General features: G+C 36.8%; 1 protein-coding gene across 2 annotated transcripts in view; it reads right to left on the bottom strand.

Moving 5' to 3' along the window:
* Positions 1-23,102, bottom strand: part of CCSER1 (coiled-coil serine rich protein 1) — a 1,346,695-nt gene extending 1,323,593 nt beyond the window's left edge. The window contains exon 1 of one of the 2 annotated variants that reach the window (XM_059394610.1): positions 22,806-23,102. The gene's annotated coding sequence lies outside the window, so the exon portion shown is untranslated. The remainder of the gene's footprint in view (positions 1-22,805) is intronic. The other variant, XM_059394604.1, reaches the window with a different exon arrangement.
* Positions 23,103-23,656: the final 554 nt, after the last annotated feature.

The raw sequence follows: 23,656 nt of genomic DNA, 5'->3' as shown, positions 1-23,656 counted from the left end.
CACCTCATGGATGAGGCCCACTCTTATTACTTTTTGTATGAACTTGGGTATTTACTTAACATCTCTAACCCTCAATGTCCTCATCTTGGAGCAGGTGATATTCTACTCCATCAGGTTATTGTGAGGACTGCCTTACAAACGTGTAAAATTCTCCAAACTGGCTAGTAAATCCTAAACGTAGTATCTATACTGGTTATTAGCTGCATTTATAAATATCATTGGATTTCTAAAATAGATGCCATAAGGAGCATTAAGTTCTTACAAAATCAAATACCCTTCACATTCTAAAATACACTTCATTACTTACATACTTTATTAAGGATATGATCCATGTAAAAAACAAAACATCTAGACAAATGGTTCAAAAGACAATATTCCTATTCCTATGCCCTAATGGAGGAAAGCAGACATATAGAGGAGTTTGTGTTAGGGGCTCTGCTTGATAGCATGTCAGAATGTGACAGAGGAAAGAACAGTTTAGCTAAAGCCAGAAGCACTCATTAACAGTGAGATCCCAGGAAATACATTTAATTTCTAATCTCAAGTGTGTCCACTATAAAGCCAAAATCAAAACCAAAATAACTGTCCAGTGAGGGTCAAGTGAGATGGAGTTTTATAAGTAGTGTACAGTCTACATCTTCTCCTGAGGAGTGCTGGAGTTTGGGTTGTTACTGCAGGTGGACAGATCACTTACTGCTCTGATGAAAAAGCCCTTTACTCTGTGACCATGAGCACATCTGTGTCAACACTGCACTACAAAAATACACATTTTATAGAGAATAAGCACTCCTTTGTGCATTGTTTTTACTCTGCAGTCAACCCAGGTATAGTAACCACGCAAAACATTTGTATCTGATTTTCTTTTTTTTTAATTCTGACTGAATATTTTCAAGACACTATTACTGGGTTTTTCACAAAGTAAATCCATGGACACACCAGGAGATGTACAAACTACTGGGACTTACAAACACTATTTTTTTTGTTTATGAACACATGCTTATTTGGGAGAAAAACGAAGGACCATTAATTTTTTCAACTCCCAAAAAGTGCCTATGAACTTAAATTACTAAGGTTTAACTAAAAAGTTAAATTACTAAAACTCCCTTTTGAAACAATCTTCTAACAAATTATCCTGCTCAAAAGTAATCACATTCTAACTTATATAAGTTCACAGTCTTAAAAAGTTTTTTTTTTCCTCCTTTAATAAAGTCACAGTATAGCCAACGGAATGGCATTTTTGTTTTCTAATATAATTGCAAAAAATATTTTAAATGTTTGTGTTTACTGATTATTCTTCTTACTTTCAAACGTGAAATAATTTGATCAGGTAGATCTAGGATTTTAACACTCTTGGTTCCACTATACTGAATTCTTCAAATACTTAGTTCGAGGTACGTATTTAATAAAATCATTTGCCAGAATAATTTATGGTAGACTTCTGGGTGCTTGAATATTGCCAAAATTACTTTTTTTTTCTTTTATTACTTTTAAACTGAAGTATAATTGACACACAATTACTAAACTAGTTTCAGGTAGCCAATATTATTTCTTTATCTGTGGGTATCAGATGCCTAGATATGAGGTATAGATATTATTTTAATAAACCAGAAATAATTTCTGGCTTGTCACATTCCTTTTTCATTGAAACACTTTGATATAAGCAGTTAAATAAAATAAAATGAAATTACAACTTATTCCAGCATACACAAGCTAAGCAATCATTGACACATTGATTCACGTGTCATTTATCAATTGATTGATTTTTCTGTGCCTCCATTTTTATGAACAGATATAGGAATTAAAAATAACCTAATTCAGGGGCACCTGGCTGGCTCAGTGGGTTAAGCCTCTGCCTTTGGCTCTGGTCATGGTGTCAGGGTCCTGGGATCAAGCCCCACACCGGGCTCTCTGCTCGGCAGGGAGCCTGCTTCCCCCTCTCTCTCTGCCTGCCTCTTGCCTACTTGTGATCTCTCTCTCTGTTAAATAAATAAATGGAGGCTTTAAAAATGAAATAAAATAATCTAATTCACAACATTGTTCTGAGAATAAATCAAGAGCATGAAAATTGAGCACTAGCACTGTGCCTTGCATATAAAAAGTACTCAATAACTGTTAAGTTTTTTAAGTTTTTAAACAAAGTTTTGAAAATGAAGTATCAAATAAATCACTAAATAAATAAAAATAAGTTAATAAATAAATAAAATGACCAAAATAGAGGTAGCAGCCTAAAGATAATCAAAAGAAACACTGTTTTAACATTGAGATCATGAAATTATTGAGATCATGAAAATATATATTAAATCTTATACATTACTTTTATAAAGATATCTTAATGTCTTAAAAGGAAATAATTCATGTGTTTTTAGAGACAAATAGCATTAATGCTGATCTGACAAAAGTCAAATACATAAGAGCCTGGGCAAAGCAATGCCACATCCCAAAGTTAAGGAAAACTGTTCATTTCTACTGAAATATTTTCAAAAGCATGTTCTTCTAAAAGACATATTATTCTTTGGATAAATAGTCATCAACTATGAAGATACTCGTGAACATTATCTAGTCACATCAAAATTGGTAATATAAAGTTATACTGACTTAGCCAACTTCAGTAACAAAAGCTGACAAAAATACCAATACTTGACTAAATTTTTCAACCCCCTACTTCCTTTTTTTTTTTACATTGTTTAACTCGCATCTTTCTTCTCATCTATTCTTTGAACCAAGTACAAGCTGCTAACCCAAACTTGCCAGGAATCAGAATGATGGTAACTGTTTTTCCAGGAGAAATCAGAGGTAGTAAGTACTACAGGACAAAAGACTTTAACAACAACAAAAAAAAATCTATAGATTAATTCCTTTACATTTATTAAATTTAGACATAAGAAAAAGCATAATATAGGAAAAGTATTATTTTTTAAAAAGTATTATTTTACACTCTTTAAACACTTAGAGACACTTTATATATTAAAATATTTTCTGACCTTCTAATCTTACACTATAGATTAAAATTCTACATCTGTGCTTTATAAATTTGGTTCCAATTTTCAAAAAACTAGAAGTATAAGAATATAAAAAATGAAGAGGTTATAGAATCATACATCAAAAGGATAGTATTTATCTCACTTGTTCTTGTTCACTACTTTAGCTGGATATTTTAGTTTGAAACATTTTCCCATTCAAAGTTTATCTTCTGTTTAAGTCTTGGGAAGGTAAGAATGTTACTTCCTAGATGCCTAATAGCAGTTAGCTTTCAGCAAATGCCAACTACAAAGCTATATAATAGTGGTTCACAGATTAGTTTTTAAAAATCTCATTTCTTTCATCATCTGCCAATGTTACAAGAAAAAAAAAGAACTGCTTCCTAAGAAAATGCTTATAATTGCATGTATCATCCTAATATTTAAAACTCCAGTCCTATTTTTTCATTTTTGTAATCTGTAGAACTTTATTTTTGTTTTTATTGCACATATTAACCAACGATACACACACCAAGTTCGAACTCCAGACTTAAAAAATTTCCAAAGGGGCACCTGGGTGGCTCAGTCAGTTAAGCATCTTCCTCTGGCTCAGGTCATAATCCTAGGGTCCTGAGACTGAGCCTCATGTCAGGCTCCCTGCTTCTTCCCCTCCCTCTACCCCTCCCCCTGTCTGTGTTCTCTCTCTCTCTCTCTCTCTCTCTCTCTGTGAAATAAACAAATATATAAAATCTTTTTTTAAAATTTCCAAAGGAGGTAACATAGTAAAAGGGAAAAAAGTTTTTAATTATGAGACACTTCACAGATTGAAAACATACTAACAGTCAAAACAGTAACAAAACATCTATAACATCTTTAAACCAATGACTGCATAAAGATCATATTCCTCTAGAAATTTAGACAACTGTAGTCAGTTCCTATATCCACAGATTGTGAATTTAAAAAACAAAATCACTTTTAGTTAACAGATACTGAAATCCTAAACAGAGAGAGTCAGCCCAAGTCTATGGACAATGTGAATTTTAAAATGCCGTATTGGAGAAACAGGACAGCAGTGAACTTTTATTTTAAAGGCAAGAGCATATAATGCAAAAGGCAAGAAGAACCACAGTTAGTTGTTTCTTTTACCCTTCCTAATTTTATTTTATAATGTAACTCTTTAATTATTTAAGTGTTATTTTGATTATGTGGCCTTCTACATTCACTTAGTTGGGGTTACCCTATGCATAAAAAATGATGTTTTGTTTGTTAAATTGGAAAGGTGGTCAACTCTCAGATTTTGATTTGAAATCTAATTGGGGCCTACGAGATGGGAATATTTTGAAGGTAGAAGGTAACAAAAGAATAGGATTAGCCTTTCAAATGTCATCTAGAAAACAAAATTAATTTTTTAAACATTTTTGTCCTATTACCTGATATCTGGAAGTTTATTGGCCATCTAACTTCTCTTTTCAAAATTGTATGTAACCAGAAAACAAATTTTGTTTACTAAAAGAAATAGAATAATGGTCCCAAAACTTTGTAGAAAATATTACTCAAGTAGTAATTAATTTGGATGAGCTGATCCCTTTGGTTGATTTTTATTATGTTAGATAGTAAGAGTTTAATTATTGGATGAATCAAAAAAGTATATAATTGATCGAAATGAATTAATGGAACATTTGAATTCACAAAGGGAAACTAAGCTTTAGAATAAAATACTTTAAATGAAATTTTTCCACAGGCGTATTACCTAGTGATTACAATAATCTGAATTTCCAAACTTGGTTCTATTTAATTGTGGTGTACAGAAATTATAAAAATCCTATGTGACCATACTGTATTCACTAAGCACGCTGAACAGCCAAGGTCACCTAAGAATCCAGTTGTCATTTCATGCCTGAAATGAGGACTAGATATGCACTCTGTAATTATATTCCACTACTTATCACTTTTTTCCTCACTACTTAAGCATTGACTCAGCTGCTTCACTATATGCATTGACTAAATCAGAGTCTACCTTCACAAAAACTTCTAATTTACATCCAGGGCAGTGGCAGGGAAGCAATTATTAATAGTTGGTCAGGGAATGAATATCACCAGAGGTATAAAGTGATCCACATGTATCTGACATAATGCTGTTTCACTTAAAATACATAGTGGCTAACTGAACATAAAAACAAACAAACAAACAAACAAAAATCCTAGTCACCTACAAGTTGTATTAAATGGGAAACAACAAAGATGTCATCCACAAGGCTAGAAATTACAATAATCCCATGAAAAATACAGGTAGCCGTCCACAACAGGGTTGCCATAGCAGGAATGCGAACATGACCTAGCTATAACTTGACCAAGCAAAGTGTGGGAGCAAGCTCAGGGAAGCTGTGAGCTAACTAAAGTAAAATTTCAAGAAATAAATTCAAACTATCAAGTTCTGGCAGTAAAAATAGTAGATGGAACAACATGGTAAGTATTTTCTTTCCCTTAAAAAAATCATCTTTAAAAAAATTATCTTATAGGGTGCCTGGGTGGCTCAGTCAGTTGAGCGTCTGCCTTCAGCTCAGGTCATGATCCCAGGGTACAAGGATGGAGGCCCACATTGGGCTCCCGGCTCGGTGGGGAGCCTGCTTCTCCCTCTGCTTGTACTCTCTCTCTCCTCTGTCAAATAAATAGATATAATCTTTAAAAAAATTATAGCTTGGCTGCTGAAGTAATCTTACAAGCAATGGGTATACAAATAAGTTTGAGAGGATTCATTATGAAAGTAATTTACAGTTCTCTCACATGTATTAAGGATGTCAGCAAGTCAACAGCAAACATGGGATCTAGGGCACAGCTCAGGCTGAGTGACTATGGGCAATCCTCAACCTTTCTGAGCACAGTTTATTTCCTATAAAATAAACAAATATTCTTTTATTCTATATTAAATTTGGCAGCTAATAAAACTCCTTTCTAATCTTCTTTTTTCTTTCTCCCTCCCCAGAAGAAATTACCACCCAAATTTGGTACACAACATCCATTTTTACAAATATTGCATATCTATACACAGTATGTCATTTTGATTTGTGTGCTTAAGAGTAATGTAAGTGGTTTTAAATTCTAACAAATGTTATTTCTGTGAAATCATTAAGATTGTCACTAGTTATTTACTATTGTAAGAAATGATGCGTTTAAGTTTTTTTAAATGTATTTAATGTACTTTAATGTACTATGAAGCACAAGTGCAAAAATTTCTTTAATGTAAAACCTAGGACCAGAACTGCCTGACCACTGACTCTTCATAACTTCAACTTTACATGGGGCGCTTGCTTGGGTGGCTCATTGGGGTTAAGCCTCTGCCTTTAGCTCAGATCATGGTTTCAGGGTCCTAGTATTGAGCCATGCATCAGCAAGGAGCCTGCTTCCCCCTCTCTCTCTGCCTACCTCTTACCTGCCTGCCTGCTTACTTGCTTACTTGTGATTTCTCTCTCTTTTAAATTAAAAAAAAAAAAAAACCACAACCATCTTTAACTTCAACTTTACTACCTTACCAAAGGGGTCTTCAAAGTGTTTATAATAAATTACACTCTCGCAAGAAATGCATATACTCCAAATATAACAATACTCCACATTCCCACCAAAACTGAGCAGTGCCAAACTTTTTCTTTTTTCACTCATTATGAGCACTATGAAATGACATTCCACTCTTTAAATGTCCATCTACCTATTAATAAGATTGAGTATATTTCCATGTTTATTTGCCAGTGAGTTTCCTCTGTTACAAGCTTCCAGTCATATCTTTTAATCCATTTTTTTCTATTGGGCAGTTGGTCATACAATCATTGGGCTATTGGCTTTCCTTGTATATTCTGGTACTTAACGAGTTATGTTTACTGTAAATATTTTCTTTTTATCTGTGGTTTACTTTTGATGTTCAGATATTCCTAATTTTAATTTTTTTAAATAGGGGCAATAGGGTCAATAGGGAAACCTGGATGGCTCAGTTGGTTAACCATCTGACTCTTGGTTTTGGCTCAGGTCCGGTCAGGATCTCAGGTTCTGTGGGCTGGGTGTGGAGATTGCTTGAGATTCTCTTGCTCCCTCTTCCACTGCACGGTCCTCCTCTCCTGGCCTGTCTCTCTCTCTCAAAAATAAAATAAAATAAAAGTAGTATGTATATATAATATACACATACCATATATTTAATATATAATATATAACAATAGTTTCCTCCAAAATTATCAATTACTTCTTTTAGGTTTTTGCTTTTAAGGCCTTCTTCAAGTTATCCTCCTCCCCACAAAGGTAATGAAAATACTGTTCTATGCATTCTTCTCTACACTTTTAGGTTTTATGCATTTTTTTTAATTTTGTGATTTCCGGGGGACATAAATACAAAGTCTAGAGCTAGTACAGTTTGCTTTCTAGAATATATTCAACAAAAATCTATAAAACAAATATACAAGCCATAAACTCCAACAAATTCACACACTATCCATAAATGTGAGGCTAATAAAAGTGATATGGATAGGGAAAAAAAAAAAACAACTGACTTGTTCCAGGAAGAACAAAGCTGTTAAAAAATAAAGGAAAAATTTATCTATCTTTTCATTCATCCATACAGCTAAAACTTACTAAAAGCCTACCTGCTAAATAAACACATATACATATATACGTATCAGAGATTATAGACTAAATTTACAATAAAGATTAATGCCTGCTGTGTGTGTGTGTTTGCATGTGTACATCCTTGCCAGGAAATGAGAACACAATGATGGGGGGAAAAAAATCTCTATTCTTATGGAACTTCTCATCTAAGGGAAAGAAAAATATTATCTAAATAACCTCACAAATAATTGTAAAGTTAGAGCTACCTTAAGTGCTATGAAAGAAAAGTGTATGGTTCTCTAAGAGCTTAGAATAGTATAAAGAAGTGATGTTTGAGTTGAGCCATGAAGTTTAGGAAGAAACTAGGTAAATAAAGCAGGAATGGAAGAGTATTCCAGGGAAAGGGAGGAACATGCACAAAGGTCTTCCTCCTCATTTACTGAATTAAGCAATACAAACACCATTATACAGGGTTTGTGTTTAGTCTTCTTTGTATTCAAAAGCAAGCCCTGTTCATTGTTCACATATCCAACACTGCTACTGGTGTCTGGCACACAGTGGATGTTCAATAAATACCAAGTGATTTGAAGCAAAACTGTTCAATTTTGCAATAAGTGCAATTTTGCAGTTTGCTAAGGCAAAATATGTGTTCTTTCATTCTGAAGAAACAGACAGAGCTTATATCCCCAAAACTAGGGCTTGGCAGAAACACTCAAAATCTATGCAGCTTACAACACAAAGTTCTAAACAAAAGCATAAAAATATTTTTATAAAAATCTTATTTGCCTTAAAGGACATGTAAAATTCCTAATAAAAAAAGTTACCAAAAAAAGGAGGGGGTGCGCTGGGTGGCTCACAGGGTTAAGACTCTGCCTTCAGCTCAGGTCATGATCTCAGGGTCCTGGGATTGAGCTTTGTGGTGGGCTCTCTACCCTCTCTCTGCCTGCCTTTCTGCCTACTTGTGATCTCTCTCTCTGTCAAATAAATAAGTAAAATCTTTATAGGAAATGCATAAACTTATTCCTTTTAAAAGAAGGATGAAAATAGATTTGTGAAAAGATTATCCCTCTATTATATTTTGCATGTGTCTGCATTAGTATACTTTCAATTCAGCTAAAATTACTTGTTAAAGCTAAATATGAATATGCTTTGGAAAAAAGTCATATATGAACCAACTTCAGTATTTTACAAACTTAATTCCCAGATTTACCAGTTTAGAAGCTAATTCATACTACAGAAAAATGCACTGTAGCAGAACAACCTTTACTTAATTGTCTAGAGCCAACTAGGTACTGCTCAGACCTCAGAGTATAGCAAAGGAAACTCCCCAGGCGGGTGAAAGTCGTCATGGAAGGTTTCATGGAGTTAGGCCAGTAATGACAGCTGAAAATAAACAGAAAGGATTAAATGTATATGCTGTGTGTGTGAGGGTGTTCTAAGTTATATGGCCTAACAAAGTGGAAGATCTATGTTTGGATTAGCAAGGTGTGGCTGAGTTCACAGTGGGCCTCAAAAGGCCAGGCAGACAAGTTCATATTCATTGAATAAGGAAACAGAAACAAAATCCAGTTTTGAAATGAAAAAGTGCCAGGAGAAAAACCCATTTAGAGTCAATAAAGAAAATGTTTGTTGCTCTATGCTATATGAAGAGTAAGATGACACTCCACTTCTCAGACCTGTTTCAGTATATACTGAATCACCTTTGCACAGCTGAATACAAATACAAATCCTTTAATGTGCTGAAATGAATGTATGTATAGCCAGCACTGTCTAAATGAAACTTACCTGCAAGTGGCCAAGCATACCTTTCATAATCCAATTTTGCATATGAGTTATCCTTAAGTTAAATAAGCATAATAACTTGGCATATTAACCCCTGACATGATTTTTTTTTTTGGTTGTTCATGGGGAAATGGCATTTAATTGACAAGGTTATAAAGCATAGTTTCACTCTTCAAATTTACTTATCACACAAGCATCTACTATACATGTGGCTCTTCTACTAGAATTAACACACTTAAAATATATAGCCTCCATCACTTATTTTCTTTACATTTTTCAACTGCCTAGCATCATATCTTGTATGTAAGACATTCTTAATAAATCATTACAAAATTAATAAGGAACAGATGAATGATGACCTCTGTTTACAAAGCCCAATAACTGATCAATGATAAGGTATCTCTGTCCAAAGGAAAAACATGTATACATCAACCTATTGTGTAAATCAAAAAGGGCTTTTTAGCATAACATCCTTTACCCACTGTAAGGTTTAAATTGTTAAGTGTCATTTTGGCTTAGCTTTGGTGCCCAGTTGCTTCATCAAATACTAATCTAGATGTTGCTGTTAAAGTATTTTTTAAATGTGATTAATATCTGCAATCATTTGACTTTGAGTAAAACAGATTAACTTTAATAACGTGCATGGGCCTCATCTAATCAGTTAAAGGGCTTAATAGCAACAACTGAACTTTCGTAGAGAAGAAAGAAATTCCACCTCAAACTGTAACACAGAAATGTTACTTGAGTTTGTAGCCGGCTGGCCTACCCTACAGATTTCAGATTTGCCAGCCTCCACAATCACATCAGCCAATCCCTTAAAATAAATCATCTTACAGATAAATGATACAGATATATATATATACACTAAGGGTTCTGGTTTTTTTTTGAAAAGCACTAACTGATAACCGCTTCATTTAAAAAAACAAAAAGACTAAAATCACCTCCATTATTAAAAGAAATTTATACAAGACAGATCCCATGATAAGATATTATATTAATGTATACATGTGTATGTTTGTCCACACATGTACTTAACAAAGACTGACCCAAGTATTTTGATTTAATATCAAATAAATTTTCTAGTCAAAAAAAATTTAATTCAGTAATATTTGTACAGACTCTTAAACTGGTTTTGATGGGGGTGTGAACTGCCTTACCTTCTCTTATTGAAAAAGAAGAATGTAATCAGAGCATCTTTTCCTGACCACATTCTAAATCAGAAGCAATCATCACTTTTGGTCCCCAAGGAGTCCTAGTCTTGACAGAAGGCTGAGGATTCCTGGAGTTGCACTTACATAACACAAATGTGTTGCATGATCACTAAAATTTATCCCTTTCTCCTAACAATTCATTATAAACCACAAAAACTATGATCACACATCATACTCACTCCTCAGTTTTAAGGCAACTTTTCTTTTCAGTAGGTTGAAATACTACTTACAGGAACATTTCATCTCTAGTATTACTAAAAAAAATGCTGTAGTAGTCGTAAACTCATAAAATTAATAATGACCATATATTATTTAGCAAAGAAATTACTAGTTTTCCAAACTGCAAGTTTAAGATGGTTACAGAAAACTGCTTTATTCATCTTTTAATTTTAACACTTTTAAGTCCTTTCTTTTAAATCTAAGTTATTTTGAATTACAGTATTTCTGTGAGTTCTATAAATAGGCCCCCAAAAGGGGGAGAAATTACTAAGAAATAAAGCTTTTCTGTTTCTGCTTCGTAACTGAAACACTGCCACTGATAACAGGTGGAAAATGTCCAGGATAGATAGTATATATACTCCAAAAACATGAAAGGTAGAACTATAAAGTGAAACTATTCTCCATGAAAATGCCACACAGCCATTTCCTGTAGCTCATGGCCCCGAAATATATGGAATTTCTGACCAAAACAAAAAACAAAACAAAAACAAAAAAAACAAAAAAACAAACTAGCACCTAAGCTATTTTTGAAATATTCTTATAAGGGAATTATACAGGCACCTACTTCACCAACATTCCTGTAAAAGTGATCAGCATGTCACTGCAGACTAGTGACAGGATATCCTACGTAAATAAAGTTTTTCTACGATGATACAGTCACTTACTGCCACACTGGACTCGTAGTCGTAAACTACTCAGAGCAATGCTGTGTGCAGGGGTAGAGTACTGAGCACACTTACTCTTTATGGCAGTCCAGGAGGTCAGGAGGGTGGCTACAAGAGAGAGAAAAGAAGGCCACCAACTTCCATTCTCAGCAAGGACCAAGGATATAGGAGTTCTACAACTGGGAACTAAGCTTCAGGAGGAGGGGAACAACACATGTCTCATCAACCAATATATACACAGGGCCTAGTACCATTTGCTTACTGAATTTAAAGAATTCTGTCAGCCTCATGTGGCCTCAGATTTTCTGACATATCAAAATGGAGATTTAGGCTATGGGATTTGAGAGGAGATCCCATATTCTAAAGGCCTTAGAAAGTCATGTTTTGGGTTCTGTTTTCAGGAAGTGATAAATGAGACTCTCCTTTGACCCTACCCTCTGTACCAGCCTGTACTACCACTTCTTACGTCCTTAAACCTTACTAATCCCCTAACAACACCTGCAGCATATATGCCCAGACTTCCTGGTCCTTTCATTTTTTTCAAGACTTTTAGCCATTTTAAATTACTCGGTTTCAAGTTAAGAACAAATTTTCAGTCTGTGAAAAAGCCATGAAGAGCAATATTCAAACTGACCCTGGATGTGATTTAGGATAGTGGCTAGAACAGGGAATAGTTTGCACGGATGGCCAAAATTCAAGTCACTCTTAAGCAGTAGTCACTCATTAATCAATTACTGAGGATCTTCATATCACTGATTTAGACCAGCTGCTTGAAAACAGAGTAAAATACAAAATCCTTGTCTTCACAGAGCTCATGATCTAATGGGCATAAAGCACAACCAAGCAGTGAATTTTGATACTTTAAATGGAGATGTGACACCCAGAATAGGCTTCTTGACTAGGATTGCAGGTGTATTTAAACTTACACTTGAACTGGGCTTTGGAGGGCCTACTGGAATAAACCAAATGATGACAGGTTAGTCATTCCAAGTGAATGATGTAGTGTCTCCAAAGACAGGCTCTCGGATTATCAAAAACAAAAACAAAAACATTTTGCACAATTTTGCAAGAGGGTTTCAGCAGAAGCCTAGTACCCTGGATAGCTCCCCTGCCACGGAAGTGACTAGAGACACAAGCACAGTATACTGACTGGAAGAGGGCTGGAGGACCTCCAGAACTTCAGAATGTCCTATATTGAAATTAAAACTCTTCAGCTTTTAAAATACCTCATTCATTCATGTCCTACATGGACCTCTGGGGTTTTGTGCTTTCTGTACCATCATCCAATGAGCTCAGGTTCACTACTCCTCAGAAATATCCTAGGTGGCAATTCCTTCCTTCTCTTACTAAAGAGTTAGCACACAGTGACTTTACCCTTTATCCCTTCAGCGCCTGAACCTGGGACATTTGAAATTCCCTTAGGGATACTTCGCAATACACTGTTCCTATATCAACTTAAGACTATTACACTGTGGAGCCCTTTATCCTTTCAGAAGCTGAACTTTGTTGATGAAGAAAGTATGTCCTCAATACCACTATATTTACATATTGTGTAATACTGTAGGAAATAACTCTCAAAGTTAATTTTAGCAATAATGTTGCTATAAGTTTATATGCTTGTTATGCACAAATTTCTAATGATTTTCTTAATGGCCCAATATAGTGATCTATATTTTTAATAATACTCCTTTAGGAAGTGCATTCTAACTTTAGTAACTCGTTTATTAACAAATACTTTTAGTGTTCCTGGGTCTTGTGCATATGGATAAAACAACAAAAATCAAAACAAAATCAAAGTAACTATCCTTGAGCTGTCTTCCCAGTAGTTAACACCCTCTTTTAAATCCAGGAATCCTGAAGTGGAGACCCATCAGTTTGGTTATCCATAAAATATCTTGAAACTTTACCTAAAATAAGTAACACTTATCTACATTTCTAATATTGAATTGGAACTACTTTTTCCTTTCCCTAACTGTCTCATCTGATGTTTCTGTATATGCTATATGATTTTCCCCTTTCAAGCCTTTCTTGAATATTCTGGAGAATACTATGTATTAGGAAGCATTACTCACTAAATATATTTCATACATTCAGACTTAATACTCTGGTAATTTGTATAACTATAAATAAAAAGAAGCAAATAAATACAAGAACAGTTTCTAAAGGAAGAACTGCCTAAAATGATAAAGCCTACACTTGCTTTACTTTTGCCATACCTTTATTCATGTTCACTTGTTTGGTTTGTGATATATCATATGCTGCTGACACCCAAAAGAAACCAAAACACCCAAAACAAACAAACAAACAAACAAACAAACACTAAAGCTGTACATACGACAATTAACAACTCATTAACAGAATCAGAGTATTTAACTACTTCCAGGCAATAGTTAATTGCAGGGAATGGGTACATAAGACATGTTAGTCTTTGTTTGGTTGATAGAGAAGGTTATCACTAAGACTCCGAGGAGAGTTGAAGAGGGGTATTCAGCAGTATCTGAACACAAGGATACTGCTAATTTTTTATTAATGAGTATGGAAAATCAGAGAATGTATCATACTATCCACAGTATGCTTCTTTAGGGATTCTATATTCCAAACGTATCATATTCAAGTAAGTTTATGAAGAATGGAGGAGGCAGATCATACTGAAATCAACATTTGACTAGAAAAGGAAAATCGGTGAACCCTAAAGAATGCATATGCACATTCCACACATCTTTGTATACACGTATCACATTTGGGTACCAAACAAAACATGGAAGAACATGTATTTCATTTATTATGGATTAAGTTATTCAGGCACTTTAGGAACCCCAGGAGGTACATTCTTTTTGAAATAGACTGACTTATACATAATAAGCATTTACAAAATGTTTCTTGCCAATGATGATGAGGGAACTCTATCTTGTGACACAGCTGGGTAAAGGAAGATTACATATAGCAAAATAAGTCTCGTGATGGTCAGAAGCTGGTAAGAGACTTGCACTAGAGTCTGGGAAGTGCTCTAGAAACCCAGCTATAAATACTTCCAAGAAGTCCAACTAGCCTGAGTAGCTGGGGAAACATGGCAATGTGCCATAAGTAGTTGGCAACATGGTGGTCCAAGAATGAATATTGGAAATGAAGCCTACTTCTAAGAGCTAGTAATATTTAGAGACCCAGAAGAGTGATATTTTGGGGAGAGTCTGCCTGGCTCATAAAAGGACTCGGGAAATGAAGTGGTTTTAGACATAGGATCCCAGTCTTTAAAGTAACAAAGTAGGCTCTGTCAAAAGAAAGTCTTTGCTCAAATACTAGGATAAATAGTGAAAATTGGGCAATTTATCAAGATGTACAAAAAAAATTAGGTAAGAATTTAGTTTAAGCTATAAGAAAGAATCATTACTATAAATGTTATAATATTAGGCTGGACATCAAGGGTGGCTGATGCTAACTCTAGAAGTGCTGAGTTAGAAACCAGTCAGTCTTCCCACTACAGAAAAGGATTAATCTTGAATCAGGAGCAAGGCTGAGGCTCCCGTTAGTGATGAAGTGATTCCACCAACAGAAACAAGTTCTGGTAAAAGCTACAAAACAGGCCGTAAGTAAAATATTCAGTTAAACTAGTGATTTTTTTTTCTTCGTGTTGATATGCATCTATATTTACTTGTTACTTATTGATTTAAACACATTATAAAATATGTAACTTTGTACAGTCAGTCTAGTAAGAGGGCTTCAGAATAATGAAATTCAACTCTTCAATTATCCATGGACTTCTACAAAATCAGCCTTTAAGTACTTCCTTTGCTATAAACATTTGAACATTGATTAAACCCACATTTAAATAAATAATCTGAAGATTAAAAGCCAAAAGAAACTAAGTTGATACTACCCTGTGATCATATATTCCCTTGCTTGAACAAGGTACCCAAAGCTGTGTCAACCTTTCCAGAAGATAAGCTGTATAACTCCAAATATGGAGAATATCTAATGTTCGAACATTCTCTACATAAAGGCACTCAATCTGCAAATTATACTTGTTTACATATTAAATTTTTGTTAACTAATTGGGAGATTCTGACCAGATGGGGCAAGAGAATTATGACTGAATGGCAGGGAGGGCACATAATAACCATATAGAAAAGCAAATTAAGAAGAGACCTTCAGCCTTGCAAGATCTCCATCACTTATTCAATCACCGGAAAAGCAACAACAGCATCACTGAAGAGAGTAGCACCAGCATAAGCAATGCACAGGCAGTGCTGAGCCTTGAGTTAAATCAAGAATAAAGAGAAGATACACTCCTCCACATTCTCTGTCTACTGGTTTCATAATTTCTGCATCAGCGTGATTTAAAAAAAAATAAAATAAAAAAGTTTGGCTTAGCTTGGCAGACCATAGAACACAACCTCAGTTTCCTCATTTCTACTAAAACATTTACACAAGAACAACTTTATAATCTTAGAAGAAATACATGGCATCATACATACAGAGTGCTTATCATGTTAGACCAGATCAGCACATTAGAGCCACTGCTGTTGTTAATGAAATGTATCTCATCATTTGCAAAACAGAAAGGAAAGCAGTACCTGTATTTACATATGTCCTAGGACTCCCTGGGTTTTAAAAAGTTTTCTAAAGTATCTTTCTTTGGAAAAACATAAAACATCTTTATGATGATGGCGCACACTTACTCAACCAACATCTACTGGGCACCAATTGTGTGTTAATCTTTGATAACATAATATTGAACCAATCACTAAATACACATGAAATTAATATTTCAGTAAGTACTGCAAGGTAGAGGAATACAGAATTAAAACAATATATAATGGGGCAACTGATGTAACAAAGGAGGCCAAGGAACGTTTCCTTAGGGAGGGAATGACTGACCCCATAACTGAAATAGAGAAAAGGGTTGAGGGAGAGAAAGAGAGAGAGGCAGGAAGGAGGGAGAGAAGGAGAGAAAGAGGGCTACTAAAAGAGTTACAGGATATGAACACATTATCTTACATAGTGAAAGATGTACAGATGTGGTCTAAAATTTATTTCAGTACTAGCACTTTGAGAACATTCCACACATGTGATGCTATTGTTGCACAGTTGTCATATTATAGAGAAAGATGATTATTCCATTCCCAGTCCAAAAATACCACATAAGAGTCAACAAGATTAAATAGAAAATGGTCAAGCTTTGTATGCTGTGCATATTTTTATGACTACCAGGAAGGCCTCGCCTGAGGTCTTTAGGGTCCAGCAAATTCTACACTTCTTAAATTACTTCCCCAATCGATAGCAAATATATGCACAAGAATTAGGAACTCATGGAATTCCTTTCTTAAATATACTTAGAATCTGTATATACAGTTAAAATGAAAATCATCTGATGGAGAGTGTCATACTTTCCAGACCTCAATAGTTAAACCTTAGTCATCTCCAAGAACTAAAGAAAAGTACTTAGCTCCAAAACAGGTGGAAGACACAGCCTTCAAGTTTTACTATAAAATACTCTAGGTCAGTAGTTCTCAAACTTGAGAGTGCAAAAAAATCACATAGAGGACCTCAACCCAGAATTTCTAATTCAGTTTGTGGTGGAATTAGCATTTTAAGGAGTTCACTGCTGCTGCCGGTCAGGGAACCACATTTTGAGAACCACTGGTCTTATGTAAAAATTTGTCATTAAACAAAAATGTGGAGAAAGGAGAACCCTCTTACACTGTTGGTAGGAATGTAAACTAGTACAGACACTCTGGAAAACAGTATGGAAGTTCCTCAAGAAGTTAAAAATAGAACTACTCTACAATAGCAATTGTACTATTAAGTATTTATCCACAAGATACAAAACTGATTCAAAGGGGGACCTGCACCCTAATGTTTACAGCAGCAATGTCCACAGAAAGAGCCCAGATGTCCACTGACAGATGAATGGATAAAGAAGATGTAGTATATATATCCAGTGGATTACTACTCAACCATCAAAAGAAATGAAACCTTGCCATTTGCAACGACGTGGATTAAAGGGTATTATGCTCAGCAAAATAAGTAAAACAAAGACAAATACATACAATTTCCACCCATATGTGGAATTTAGGAAACAAAATAGATGAACACAGGGAGAGGAAAAATAAAATAAGATAAAAACAGAGAGGGAGACAAACCATAAGAGACTCTTAATCACAGGAAACACACTGAGGGTTGTTGGAGGGGAGGTGGAGCCGGGAGGATGGAGTAACTGGGTGATGGGCGTTAAGGAAGACACGTGATATAAGGAGCACTAAGTGTTATACGTAACTGATGAATCACTAAATTCTACCCATGAAACTAATAATATACTATATGTTAACTAAATTGAATTTAAATAGGAAATTTTAAAAAATCTAACCTGTACTAATACTGAATTAAAAAACAAAAACAAAACAATCCACGGTCTATACTGACCTGAGAGGGAAAGCTTTCCATCAGAGATGAATGCCAGCCCATAAATGTAAAAAAAGAATTATAAAATCACCACTTTCTAACCCCAAATGTTCTATTTCAGGTCAGAATCAATAGATCCCAAAACCATTCAGTGAAAAGTTGCTAGGAAACAGGATATTCACGTAACTTAAAAAAAAAAAAATAACTATTATAGAGTCTGCACTTGTGACAAGCACCAGATATTGTGTGTAAGTGCTACAACATTAAATTGTACACCTGAAACCAATATTACGTTGTATGTTAACAAGAATTTAAATAAAAACTTTAAAAAAGAGACTTTGCGATAAGTTAATGTTTCCTTTAAATTTTAACTGGTATCAGAACATAGTTACAGTGTTCAAAAATTTTAATCAGCTTAATTAAAATTTAAAAAGTGTTTAATGCAGTTTAAATATGTAAAACCAAAGCCATGTTTTAAGTTAACCCAGGTAGAAGGCTAGGCATTTGGTCAAACTGTATCGTCAATGATCAAAGCAGAAATCCTTCTTAAAAAAATGTAACATCATACCACAGATACTAGTGAACAGTTTCAACCACCATTTTTCTTTCTTTCTTTCTCCTTCTTTTTTTTAATTTTTCTTTCTTTCATCCATTTTATTTAGCTCACATGAAAAAGCTTAAAATGCAATACAGTCCTTTAAAAATAAGAACTGTTAACAATCTCTTGGTACTGTATCAACTGCTGTATCAACAGTTTAGATTGGTCAGCTTTATATTTTTATATTACATTTAGTTTAAACTACTTATTGAAGAATGGTTCATTAGGGTGTTTTGTATCAATTTCCCCATCCTTTTTCACAGCTTCCCCCACCTCAGACTTCATGTTTTATTGTTAACTGACACTCTTGCATAGTGAAGATAATATTTCTGATAGAAGTATTTGTCTTCAATATAAAGCAAACAGATTTTGTCACTATCCAATAGGGAAATAATGCAGAAGCTGTCAGTCATACACCAGGAGAGATTATATTATCAAAGTGATACACCTGTGACATATGGTCTAAAACCAAACTCAAAAGAGACCAATTAAAGATAGCCTGGTTTCTACTGTTACTATGTTGGAAATCATCCCACTTCTACATGAATATGAAACTGGTGATTTAATAAGCTTTTCGCTTTTGTAATAATTCTTATCTATTCACTGTCAACAGAATATATATATGAAAATCTTTTAATCCACATAATCTGAAAGTAATTCTATTCTGTTATCTATTGAAAGTCATTTCTAATATTTGTACTATTTCTTTACTGTCACCATAACATACTTCTGGGGTATCATATTGAAAAGACAGGCTGAAAATCAACTCAGATGTTTCCTCCTATGTTCTTAAAATGAAGAAATTCATTTTAAACAGTTTTATGTTTCTACAAAAACAAACATATATACAAAGAAAAAATAACTAAGTTCGGAATGCTTAGAGACAGGACATGCTCTCATTGTTAATATCATCTATGTATCAGAAGATAGTCTAAAAAATCTTTAAAATCACTACAATTCTAAAATTATTCCCCATGAGCCCTGCTTCCTAACTCTATATTCATGAAAAATAATGTAAAGATATATTAACCACTGTGAGTGCATTCTAGTAACTTTAAAATAAAAATATTACAGAAAATGTTATTTAATGGATTATACATTTTATATAAAGAATAAATATTAAGCATTTAATGAACGGTGGCTATTAAAATAGTTATTCTTTTACGTATCTCATTCTATTTTCCTTTAGAGCAAATCTAAGGAGAGTTGGTTAAGGATGTACCTCAAACATCTCAATTTTTTATACCTGCCACCTTGATACTAATACCATGTTCAACACTTTCGTGTGATAAGGTACACCTAAAAATTTCAAGTATCCTATGCAACTATATGTTGAGCATTCTCTTCACTAAAAGGCAATATAAAATCAAAGATTTGTATTCTTAGGTACAGAAATTCAATTAATTTCAACAATGGGAGTATACAGAATGTTTGTACATCAAAAACCAACTCACCATTCCCTTCCCACAACAAATTCAACCTCTCTGCAATATCTAAATGTATTTCAAACAAACTTATTTCCCCTTATATCTTTCATTCTTTTCTATAATTCCAGGAGACTTGCAACTTACACTTCATATTTTCATCCACAAGCCATTAATCCCATTTATACTTTAAGATCAAGACCAAGCAAGTCTTACCTAAGCCTGAAGCCTTTCAGACAAAACTCAGTATGAAATGTAATTGTTATGCTCTGAATTCCTGCAGTCCTTGATAGGCAGGCAGTCTCTTACTATGATGGGTTAACATGCATCAGCTTTGTCCCAGTTGGAGGGTAAGCTCCTGAAGGGAAGGGAGCAAGGAAGTCTTATGCTCCTCCGCAATTCCTAGATAGTTCCTGGCACGACAACCCTTTATTAATGAGTACTATGTTGAGTAATGAAATGCAATGAAGAGTTGAGTAACAATGAAATATAATAAAAAGTTTTTCATTTTCTACTTCATGAGTTTCATATAAATTAATATTCTATAGGATAAATAATATATAGTTTAAAGTAGTAAACAGTTACTGGTTCTCTAACAATGTCAAAAAACCAAATCATTTGTAGAGACGACTTCTTAATGATCGCAGTAATACAATTCATCAAGTACACTTTTAAATTCCTCATTTTATCTACATTCCAACAATTCAGGAAAGTTAAGGTAGCAAACCTCAAAGTGGGGCTCTCAGTCTAAGTTCTAACGTAAAATATAAAACTGCACATGCTCCAATGTTGAAAGTGTATCTTATTTATTTTCTTCAGTAATCTCTACACCCAACATGAGGCTGGAACTCAAGACCCGATAACAAAAGTCACATGCTCTACTGACTGAGCCAGCCAGGCACTAGGAAGCTGTACTTTTAACCAATATGAATCTAACTAAACCAAAGGACAAATTCTTAACTCTATTCTGTCTTCAAAATAAACAGGACTGTTAAGGAAAGCTACTTTCCCATTGAAAACAAAAACCACCACCAACAATTGGCATGTTCTGATCAAAGTACGAAGATCCTAATTAATATCAAATGAAGACAAATCACTCTGACAATAGGTTGACCACTTTACTTCTCTTTCTTCTCCGTGAAATTAATGAAGGGGTGGTTGGAATTTCAATGTTTTAAAAACACTGCGCTTGGCAGGCACTTAGAGACATTCCAATTTAAAATAATGAAGATACTGCCCTACGCCCTCTGTCACAGCCCAGTCCTAGGTTCTCTAAAAGCACAGGTTACTACTTCTAAGAACAAATTTGCTAAAGCGTAATTGGTAGACACTGCCCCGCATCATCTCTAAGCTTCTTGTCTTTGGAATTGGTACCTGTTTTAAAGTAAACAGAAAAAAAGAAAGAAAGAAATTGTGTTGAAACCTAGATTAATAGTATTTTAGGCCTTTCTTTAATAGTTCATAATCAGTAGTAATCCACATAAACTCACCTAGGTGTCTTGTTCTCTTTCCTCCCCAGGGCTTTTAATAAAACCAGGCTTACAGTAAAACATGTGTGCATTATTTTTAATAGCCTTTCTTAGGGGAAGAGATGGGAGAATATGTTACATTTCAGTGGGAAGGTGTTCAACTGTAAAATATGAAAAATGAGAGCTACTGAAACCAAGTAGGTACTTTGCCTCTTGTGAGTCCTACTGATGGCCGTAAGAGGTAAAAGAAGTGGAGAACAAGTACATAAAAACATTAAAGGGCAAGAGATCAGTGCCTTCTAAGAAACATTTTTTTTCTACCTGTAAAAAGACGAGTGCTTTCTGACTTCACTGCATATTCCAGATCCCACGAGGGGGGGGGGGGGGACCAGAATTGCTTCTAATTCTGAGAAAAGAAGAGGAGAAATGGGAGAGAGGAAGAGAGAAACGAAAGAGGGAGGACGAGGAGAGAGAAGCTCAGCATACACTGAAGGAAACCCCGAGAAATTTCACAACTCTTTGCCATAAATAGCCTTTCTTCTCACTCTGGATACCTCCTCCTTTACATCAGCAAGCTCAGCCTCCACGCGCAGAGAAGCACCATTCACAAATCCCTCCGTCACCCCTTCGTGCAACCCTACCCCTTCATGGCACCGCCTGTACGAGTCCCTGGGACACACGCCAAAAGCTGAGGGGGCCCCAGGGTTTCACCTCAAGGCTGATTATCTCGTCAGGTGAGCCAAAGCATTGATTAGTCATGAGCGCGAATGCACACGAATGAGCGTGCATGCACACACACACACACACACACACACACCCCTCCCTGGAGCCCTTGACGCGCCACCACAAAGCAATTTGTTCCCACTAAGTCGCTGCTGTTCCTGCCGCCGCTGGGGAGGGTCTCGCCTCCAATCCAGGAAGCTAGCGCCCGAGGACACGCAGGCGGAGGCAAAAGGCGGTCCCGGCTCCGGCACTGCGGCTCCAAGCGGAGCCCCGGGCTCCCCGCCCCCCCTTCCTCCTCCTCGCCGCCGCCCCCGCCCGGGCGCCCGCACACCGGGGTGCCAGCGCTGGCCGACCGCCCCTACCTGCGGGACACGAGCGGCGAAGGAGGGGAGCGGCCCGGAACCTGCGCCAACTCTTGCCCCTGGCCGGCCGCGCTCCGCATCGCCCTGAAGCGGCGGCCGCGGCCACTCGGAGCAGAGCGCTCAGGAGCGCGGAGGAAAAGGCCACGCAGCGCTCGAGGAGTCGCGGGCCGACAGCGAGCGAGCCCGTCCGCCCCCCACCCACCCTGCCTGCAAGGCCAGGTCGCCGCGCCGCGCACTCCGGGCCCGCTGCCGGCGCCCCGGGCCTGGGCGGGGGCTGCTCCAGGGCGGCCCGGGCTCGGCGCGGTCACCTGCCGGGCAGTCACCCCGCGTCCGCCGGGGTCTGGCCCCAGCGCCAACGGCGACGCAACGCGCGACCCTCCGGGCGCGGGGGCACCGGGGGCGTTACTACCTTGAAGGGCTCCGCGCCGCTTGTTAAGGCTCCTCCCGGGCACTCAGAAATGTATGTCTTCGGGGCACGGGGGTGTCCTTCCTGGTCCCCTCCTCTGCCCTCCCTCCCCTTCTCAGCTGTTGGGCTCCTTTTCTCCACTCCCAGTTGCACGGAGTCGAGCTGCGTTTTTTAATAATCCTCCTCCTGCTGCTGCCTGCGCCAGCAGAGCTGCTCTGCCTGAGCCACCGCTTCCCAGTCAGTCATGTTGTTGAGAGAGAGGAGAGAGAGAGAGACACGGATTGGCAGTCGGTCGGCGACTATTTGTGGTGAGAGAGAGGAGAGCAGAGCAAGAGGAGGGCAGGGGAGGGACGTGGGGAGGCGCTTCCAAGTATGTGAGTGCGCGGAGTGTGACTGTGTGAGGAGCGCCGGAGCCACCTCCACGGCAGGCCGCGCTCCCCGACTGTGAAGAGGGCGGCGGCGAGTGGGCCTTTATAGGGATGGGGGGGGGGGTTATTGAGCGGGGGGAAGGGGGGAGGCTTCGAGGGCGGCGCCCGGCCAACTGCGTCTGCTGGTTACCACGCACGCATACTCATACATTAACGCGCGCACACCCAGGGCTGGCCCGTTGCTGAGTTTTCATTTTAAGGGAAGCCGTTTCCGACTGCGCTGACTTGGCTTTCCCCTTAGCCCATCCTTAGTTGTGTGTGGAGTCCAAGTGCTTTGGTAGTTCAAAACAGAAGAGGGGGAGTGTAAAGCAGTACGAAGGGACCTCGGGGATGCTGAAAATGCGCTGTATCTTTTCTCTCCAAACCGCCAATGTTACCATCTTTCTATTCCACCTCTAAGGGAGGAAACTGTGAGGTTCTTTCCCC

Source organism: Mustela nigripes, chromosome 1, assembly GCF_022355385.1.
Source record: "Mustela nigripes isolate SB6536 chromosome 1, MUSNIG.SB6536, whole genome shotgun sequence".
In the NCBI taxonomy this organism is placed as follows: Eukaryota; Metazoa; Chordata; class Mammalia; order Carnivora; family Mustelidae; genus Mustela; species Mustela nigripes.
This window is presented reverse-complemented; position numbering and strand designations above follow the sequence as displayed.